This window comes from Ylistrum balloti, unplaced genomic scaffold, assembly GCF_031769215.1.
Source record: "Ylistrum balloti isolate Yb309-2 unplaced genomic scaffold, AGI_CSIRO_Ybal_v1 Utg370052, whole genome shotgun sequence".
In the NCBI taxonomy this organism is placed as follows: Eukaryota; Metazoa; Mollusca; class Bivalvia; order Pectinida; family Pectinidae; genus Ylistrum; species Ylistrum balloti.
In genome coordinates this window covers 1951761-1961130 of record NW_026782104.1, presented here as the reverse complement: position 1 = coordinate 1961130, position 9370 = coordinate 1951761, and positions in this window count along the sequence as shown.

Here is a 9370-nt window from a genome sequence, read left to right as displayed (position 1 = left end):
CTATTGACATATTATATAGTATAGCTATTGACATATTATATAGGTTTTCTATCACATATTGTATAGCTAAAGGTTTTCTATTGACATATTATATAGCTAAAGGTTTTCTATTGACATATTGTATAGCTAAAGGTTTTCTGTTGACATATTGTATAGCTAAAGGTTTCTATTGACATATTGTATAGCTAAAGGTTTTCTATTGACATATTGTATAGCTAAAGGTTTCTATTGGTTTAAAGGTTTCTATTGATTATATAGCATTTTCTATTGTATTGTATAGCTAAAGGTTTCTATTGACATATTGTATAGCTAACGGTTTTCTATTGACATATTGTATAGCTAAAGGTTTCTATTGACATATTATATAGCTAAAGGTTTTCTATTGACATATTGTATAGCTAAAGGTTTTCTATTGACATATTGTATAGCTAAAGGTTTTCTGTTGACATATTGTATAGCTAAAGGTTTTCTGTTGACATATTATATAGCTAAAGGCTTTCTGTGACATATATAGCTAAAGGTTTTCTATTGACATATTATATAGCTAAAGGTTTCTATTGACATATTGTATAGCTAAAGGCTTTCTATTGACATATTGTATAGCTAAAGGCTTTCTATTGACATATTGTATAGCTAAAGGTTTTCTATTGACATATTATATAGCTAAAGGTTTTCTATATATTATATAGCTAAAGGTTTTCTAAAGGTTTTCTATTGACATATTGTATAGCTAAAGGCTTTCTATTGACATATTATATAGCTAAAGGTTTTCTATTGACATATTGTATAGCTAAAGGCTTTCATATTGCTACATATATTGTATAGCTAAAGGTTTCTATTGACATATTGTATAGCTAAAGGTTTCTATTGACATATCATATAGCTAAAGGTTTCTGTTGACATATTGTATAGCTAAAAGCTTTCTATTGACATATTATATAGCTAGAGGTTTCTGTTGACATATTGTATAGCTAAAGGTTTCTATTGACATATTGTATAGCTAAAGGTTTTCTATTGACATATTATATAGCTAAAGGTTTTCTGTGACATATATAGCTAAAGGTTTTCTAATGACAGATTAACTCTACAAACCGAAGTTTCTTTGACTGAAAGGTCACAGCTGTAGCTGATGGTTGATATGAAATCCATTATAGTACCCAAACCACTGACTGTAGTATTGCGGCCTAATTATACTGTAAATAGTCATTAATTAGGGTTGTTAGCAACCTGTGAACTTCCTGCTGTCAATTTCAGCCCTTTGTTGGTAGTCTTATGTAACAAGTACAGTGTGTCTGTGTACATATGTATGGTATACATCTCTTCAGTGCAGGACTTGTTAGGGCAGTCCTAGAATCGAGGCTTATAAAGTTGTAAATATTCTACCTGTACAGATGTGATGTCTTAATTAGGCAGGTCACATGTTATTAGTAAGCCTTAGTATTTATATGTAACTGAAACATCAAGAAGTTCTGGTTGAGTGATTAAGTTAAGACTTTCTCTAAAAAGTATTTGAATTATAAATAGTTACGGCTTTCGTATTTCTGATCTTTGGAATATTTCTGATTCTACATTTTGAACGAAGGCAAGATAAGCTAGTAGATAGCTGCCTGTAGCCTAGTGCTTTTTTCTTTTAGTGCGAAATTTAAATTGAATGCATCGTAACACATCAGAAATTCACATTCGAAATCCAAATTCACATTATACCAAGGAATTCAAATTCTATTTATATATTCACATTTCTTCTTTTGTGTTTTGGTCTGTGATCATTATGAATGCACATATTTTACTGTAAAGCTTTGTGTTGATACATGTGTAATCCAGTTACTTATGTAGAGGTGATGTAATGTAAGTTGTAACTATCTACAGTTGATAGAGAATACATGTCTACAAAAACAGTTTAATAATTCCTTTTAAAGTTTGTCAAGTTCTTGTCAATAACTTACATATTAATATATATGTGCTAGGTTAATATGTAATATGTGAAAAACCTGTGCATAATGGTTGTTTTAGCTGTTAAAGTCAGACATATTTAGACTGTGTTTGATGTCATTACAAACATATATCCGTATAAAAATCTTCACACTCAATTAATATTGATGTAATCCATCCACATTATATATCTTGAAAAATTATTATGAATAATAAATATTATGAAATAATATTCATTATCACAAAAAAATGTTATGAAATAATATTCATATGTTGAATTATCTCGAATGCTCATTTCTTCAATATTTTAATATATTTAAACTATAACAAACATATCTTTATTGTAAAGTAATATACTTATAATTAACTTCAGTTTAAAAGTATTATAAGGATCTACTGAGAATTGTTTATGTTTACAAAGTACAGGTGACAAAAGTTTTGACCTTTACCCTCTGGGACATCATTTACACACAGATCTCTCTGTACAACTACACAAGAAAAATGATGTACAGTATATGAAATATTTTTATTTATGGGCTCACGTCAACACTAACAGTTACCACACAAACCTGTGGCGGTTTAAAGGAGTTTTTTTGTGATAAATACCTGATATACAAGCATCATACCGCAGCGTGGAAAATTCAATTTATCATTGTGCTTTTATTATGAAGATAGAATCAATTTTGTTGGTTTTGGCCTGGGGTAATGTTTGGAGCTGTAGTAGGGCATTCTGTCTTACCTGTACAGATCTATATAGTCATCACAACACAGGTGTAAATCTTCAGACATAAACCATTGGAGTGATGTTAGGTATACTGTCAGATCCCAAGGGAGCCACAGTCAGTAACAGCCCTTTTACAGTAAGTGTTACCTACAAAATACATTGTAACATCATATGGTCATCTTTTCTAATTTGAGTTGACCTTTTTTTTACAGAAACAGTTGGGCTACCTATATGGTTTTTACTGAATGTAACAATCAAACTAAGTGTGTTTGTTTTACAGAAAGTTCTTATAATATATGGTGACTTCAATTTGGTATATATCTATAACAAATAACACTGGCACCGAGGGTTAATCTGTAGGGTTGTCAGTTTGGTATCTCACTGGCACCTAGAGTTACTCTGTAGGGTTGTCAGTTTGGTATCTCACTGGCACCCAGGGTTACTGTGTAGGGTTGTCAGTTTGGTATCTCACTGGTACCCAGGGTTACAGGTTTACTATATGTATAAAGGGTTGTCAGTTTGATATCTGAATAGCACCCAGGGTTTTCAGGTTACCACAAAGGCTTATCGGTTTGATACCTTAGCATTCAGGGTTACATGATCACTATGTAGGTTTGTCAGTTTGATACCTTAGCATTCAGGGTTACATGGTCACAATATAGGTTTTTTATTTTGATATCTTGGCATCCAGGCTTACAGGGTTACTATGAAGGGTTGTCAGTTTGGTATCTTTTTGGCACAAGGGGTTATACCTTTATTTGTATTTACTCATTGCACTGAATATATGTATAAGGATTTTGTGTTGGATTTCTGATGGCTACAAATTAAATAGTTCGACAGTTGGCGTATTTTTCTTTTCTGGTTGAACTCTTTGGCCTTGTACTTCGGAGGAAGTCAGATCAGTTGAGCTAATGGTTAGAAAGTGATTACAGACGGGTTTTGTTTCATGAAGATAAAACTTTGGTGTTTAAACTCTGGCTGGCCTTGTACCACAGAGATAAGGTAAGTTAGGGGCAATCGTACAAGTACTTAGATAGTAATATCTTAAGCATTGGCCATAACTTTTGATTAATGGGATGTAAGAGATTGTTGAACTATCAGTATACTAGATAGAATCATACCTACAGATAAATCTGTTATTTTAAAGTGGCAGGGTAAGTCAACATCATTCCATAATCCTGTTTGATTCCATTTACTTTCTATTGAATGTGTTTTACCCCCTATACCGTATATGCTGTGGTGATGATTAGTTTTCTTTATAAGTAAATTTCTCTCTAATCCTTCCTTTATTGAATCAGTAGGACTTCTTATGCTATCATATATGGACATGTATATAACATGTCTTTTCTGTTTATTTTGAAAGATGTGAAAATGTAGTTCATGCAAAAATTATAATGTGCTTTGAAGAGAAGAGGATCTGAGGTCAGAGTGTGTGTACTATATGTGTGTTGAGGGGACAAGGGATGGGGACTGTTCCAAGTTGACTGGATCACAGTTTACTGGAGCGTAAACTGTTAAAGGAATTTTGAGTTTACTATAGATCACTCTAAAGGTGACGGATGTGGTAATATTGAATAAGGCGTAACTATCTCAGTAATCTGGCTTGCTTCTAGGGTTACATTTCTTTTGCACCTTTAATAGATTGTGTGGTTGTGATTTGAATAGATAAAATCATTCCAGGTTTGAACAGCAGTATTGAGGGATTAACTCTTCAAAAAGATGTCGGATTCTGTGGAATTCTCAATAAATTCTTCAGAGAAAAAATGTTTTGTTAAATTTGTCATTTAAAAGTAATTGTAAGGATAGCTAGTTTATAGGCAGTTACGTTAATGGGAAAGGCATTAAAACATAGCTTTGAAATGTTACACTCGGAGTGAAATTGAAAAAAATCACACATAACAAATACAAAATTCTGAGACATTTTTCAAAGTTAGGGGATATGTATGACATGCTTGATTGACTCTGTAAAGGTGAGAGATAAAGATAAAAAGGGAGATTGCAGTAAAAGGCTGGTGAACCAATGACATCGTCACCGACCTAAAAAGTAATGTAGTATAGTGGTGTCAGCATCATATCGCAGGGCCCCTTATGTCCCAGCAAACGCCTTATCTGGTGCATATCTAAGCACATACATAGTAGTTTATGGTGCATTATACACTGGTACTTCTGATACTAATTTACTTAAAATTACTTCAAATATGATTTACATGTACTCTGTAGTTTATGAAATTTTTGAGATTCCATTTTTGTCTCTTTGACATTTTTATTACAAACTTTGAAATATATGTTACAAAAAAAAAGGTTGACCTGCTTAAGCTTGATTTAGGGTGGTATTAGATCTCTCAGATTAAGTCGGCTCATGTCAGCTGTTAGTGTAACTACTGTGTACATGGCAGGGCAGAGGTTGAAATGCTGGAACCTGAGCTTTAGAGTCTAAAAGACGTTTTCAAAGGACAGACAGGGATTAGAGTAAGACGTAGTCAGAGGGTTCAAGGAAAAGTGGAAAGGGTTGCTGATAATTAGAAGGTAAGAAAAGGATGATGATAAAGGTGTAAGATGAGGAAAAGGAGGACAATGGAAGGTCAAGAAAAGGATTGTATAGAGTAGGTGATAGCATGAATTGAGGTGGCTGAGTTGAGATGAAGTCTTGGTTGAAGTGTTGGTCTGGAATCGGGTCATGAAAGAGGATTAAGGGAAGCAGGATACAAAAAAAAGATTACTTAATTGAGGCATCAGGTGGAAAGGAAGTGATTGACTTGTAATCATATGGCTGTCTATTGATATATATATAGGGGTCTTTTGAGTGGAACAGAGGTCAAAGGAGTACTTAATTTAAAGAAAAGGCCAAAGGTCAAAGGAAAAAGTAGAGGTCAAAGGTGGAAAGAAGGTTCAATGGAGGGGTAAAGGTCAAGGGAGGGAGCACAGGTCAATGTATGGAATAAAGATCAAGGAAGAGGGCAAAGGTCATGGGTGAAGTAGCAGTCATAGATGAAAAGAAGGGGTAGGATCAAAGGTTATGGTATAGGTGAAGGCTAAGATATAGAATGGTAGAGAACAAAGGTCAAGGGAGAGAGCAAAGTTTAATTTATGGAAAAGATAGAGCAGAGGTGAGAGAGGAGGTCATGGATGGGAAAAACCATTATGGGAGGGGCAAAGTACAAGGTATAAAGCAAAGGTCAAGAGAGTGAACAAAGGTTAAAGTATGGCACAATGATCAGGGGAGAAAGCAAAGATCAAATAACTGAGTAAAGGGCAAAGACAGGAGCAGCATTGGGAGCAAAAGTCAAGGAGGGAAGGAGAAGAGGGATGGAGAAGAGGGAAGGGATTAGAGATCAAGTATGGAAGTACAGTGTGAAGGAGGGACCAGAGGAAGCCTAGGTTAAGTAAGCTAGGTGAGGTATTGTAATGGAAGTATATCTGGTACTGTTGTATTGGTAGCAATCTGATCTGCATTCCTGGGACAGAATTTAAGGTCAAGGTCAGATGTCAAAGTCCAAATTTAAGACACTGAGAAGGCCAATGAAGGCATTTTGGTCAGTAATGAGTCTGGACAAGGTGGTAAAAGGGATGAGGATGTTGAAGGCAATGTGAAATTATCAAGCAGTTGAGGATAGAGAAGTTGACAGTTGATGAGGCAAGTAAAACAAAATGGAGGGTGGAAGGTCAGGTCATTTGAGGATTGGAACAGTGGTTGAAGATGAAGATGTATGTAGGTCGATAGGATAAAGTACACAATTATATCTGTGTAGACCGCAATTCAAAGTGACGTTTACTCCTTAAAGTCTGAAACAGGTGTTCTTTTGTGGTAAACCTTGTTTTTTTCATCCCAATCTTTTCAATTGTTGTAAATAATAATGAACAGAAAGGATCTACATCATTATTGAACTTAAAGATTAGAACATGATCAGAATGAGAACTGGATGACCTGAACTGTATGTATGGTATAGTAAGAGATTCCATAGACACGCAGTCTAAACGGAATCTGTCAATACACACTACAAAGGTAGAGTCTGCAAGGATCTTAATCAACATCCTTGTCACCAGGGTAGAGATCTGATTTCATGGCTCACAAGAATAAAATTGATACAGGATTGTAAAAGTTTTAGAGGCCTCCTACTGGTGATGTAATCGAAGAAGTTGATCTGAACAGATCAGAGTGATAGACATCTTGTAACAATAATGTGGCTTCTATAGTTGGGAGGAGTTGGTTGATCTGTTGGATGGCTGGGAATTTAGGGTTATCAGATTTTGCATATGAATTCTTTCTAGGTACTGATTAGAGGATATCCTTACTCACAAGTTATGTAATTAACCAGGATATCCTTACTCACAAGTTATGTAATTAACCAGGATATCCTTACTCACAAGTTATGTAATTAACCAGGATATCCTTACTCACAAGTTATGTAATTAACCAGGATATCCTTACTCACAAGTTATGTAATTAACCAGGATATCCTTACTCACAAGTTATGTAATTAACCAGGATATCCTTACTCACAAGTTACGTAATTAACCAGGATATCCTTACTCACAAGTTATGTAATTAATAAAATATCTCAATGATAGATTTTATCATTAACATTTTTGAAAAGCAAAGTGAAAGATATTTAAGTAAATTACATCAAAAAGGCATGATGGGTAACAAAATTGTGATCATTGATGCAAGGATATATACTACTACTGGTATACTGTATTAAATGATCTTAGAAGAGTTATCTCCCTTTAAAAGTTTGATTCATGTCATAATGTTTTAAGCACAGTGTATGGCATCATTTCATTGTTAGCTAGCATGTACTCTTAAGTTGAGGACTCAATTACGTTCTATATTTCAGAGTCAGCTTGCATATACCCTCAAGTTTAGAACTCCAATACGATCCATATTTCACTGTCAACTTGCATACACCCTTAAGTTAAAATCTCAATTACAATGTACATTATATGGTGAGGTTACATTTAATAGTGATTTAAATATGCCTATTGTTACATCATAAGTGTTGTAGTACTTGTAGTAAGATTATGTTAGTGATAGTGAAATAAAAAGTTTCAAGACTCTTAAACTTGCTGTTAAATAATGGTGTCATTTCTTACAATGATTCTCTACAAGAGGAGACTGTACATTTGTGCTAATACCCAATATCCTACTCATTTTTTCATAAACTGCTATGAAATACAACTATCATCACAGAGAGCTCTGACATAATAAACCACACAAGTGTGAGATTCTAATCTAGTGTACATAAGAAAACATAAGTGAAGAACATTAGGAGGAGACCTTAGGTCTCTGTAGTGCTGGCCTTGTTACGACATATCAGGTTACTGATACATGTGTGTGTCCCACTCCCCAGGTGTTCTGTTACCTGCCCCCTCCCCATCAGGTGTGTTCCGGGTGATGTACCACCATACATGAAGGGCCTATGTTGTATGGGGTGGCCTTGGCTGTTCATGATATCAAACTTACACCTTTAAAGACGCTCAAAGGTTTTAAGGGTTTGTATTGTATAAAAGTCAGTAAGGTGTGGAAGCACTTCCTTAAACAAATGGCAGACGCTTCAGGGATTGATCTGTCCTTTGTAATGTGCCAGTGAGGTATGTAACCGAACCTGAGTGTGGATATCTGGGGCCGACATCCCAGTATTAACCTTTTCTGTCTCTATCATTTTGATACCATTTTATACCGCCGCTGGAGAAAAGTCGCTTACATCCTACAGTGTCACTTGGGGCAATCTGTGCACTTTTCTTTCATAGTGATACCCATGGAAAAATTACCAGTGCTATTTAAGGTAAATGAGACTTTTCTTAGGAAATCATGTACTTACAAAAACTATGCAAATATCAATAATTTTTGGATGTAAAAAATGAAATATCTTATCATTTTAGCCTTGTATGTTTTTTGTTGGCAGAAATGTATAAATTGTACTTTTTCTGCCAACAATAGTGTGTGTTTTTAATTGAATCATATATAGAACTTTATCATATAAAATAAGATGATGCAGTGATCATTTAGTGTATCAGCCAATCCTATTCTCTATGAAGAAATTCTAACACACCAGTTTACTGTATTATAGATAGCTTCATATACCTTATTATTGTTAAGGCTTTCTTGTATTTATAAGATAGATGTCTGTGTGTTATACTACACAATAGACAGGTGAGTAACAACTTATAACAGGTGTGCTCAACGTTAAAGGCCACTAACCTGTTGTTTAAGTTAAACCTCGAACCTTAAATCAGGTGTGAAATTACACTGCACAACTGTTAACCAGGACACGATGGCCTAGATCAGTTGTCTTGCTGCCTCAGATACTTCTGTTTTTTGTGTGTGTTTTTACAGAGATTCATTGCTAATGTGATGTGATACTCTGCCTTACAGATTTTTTCCCCGACAATTGAGCAGTTTTCGGTAAACGAATATTTTTAGACAATACTGTTCTCTTGTTAAATGATTAATCTGTGGAAGGAACTGTGCTGTAATCTAATTTGCTTGCCAATGTTCTGTGGTGTTACAGATACCTGACCACTAATTAACAGGTACAATGTCACACGTATGGTCGTCAGATATGTGACCACTAATTAACAGGTGCAATGTCACAGGTATGGTCGTCAGATACCTGACCACTAATTAACAGGTGCAATGTCACACGTATGGTCGTCAGATATCTGACCACTAATTAACAGGTGCAATGTCACAGGTATGGTCGTCAGATATCTAACCAC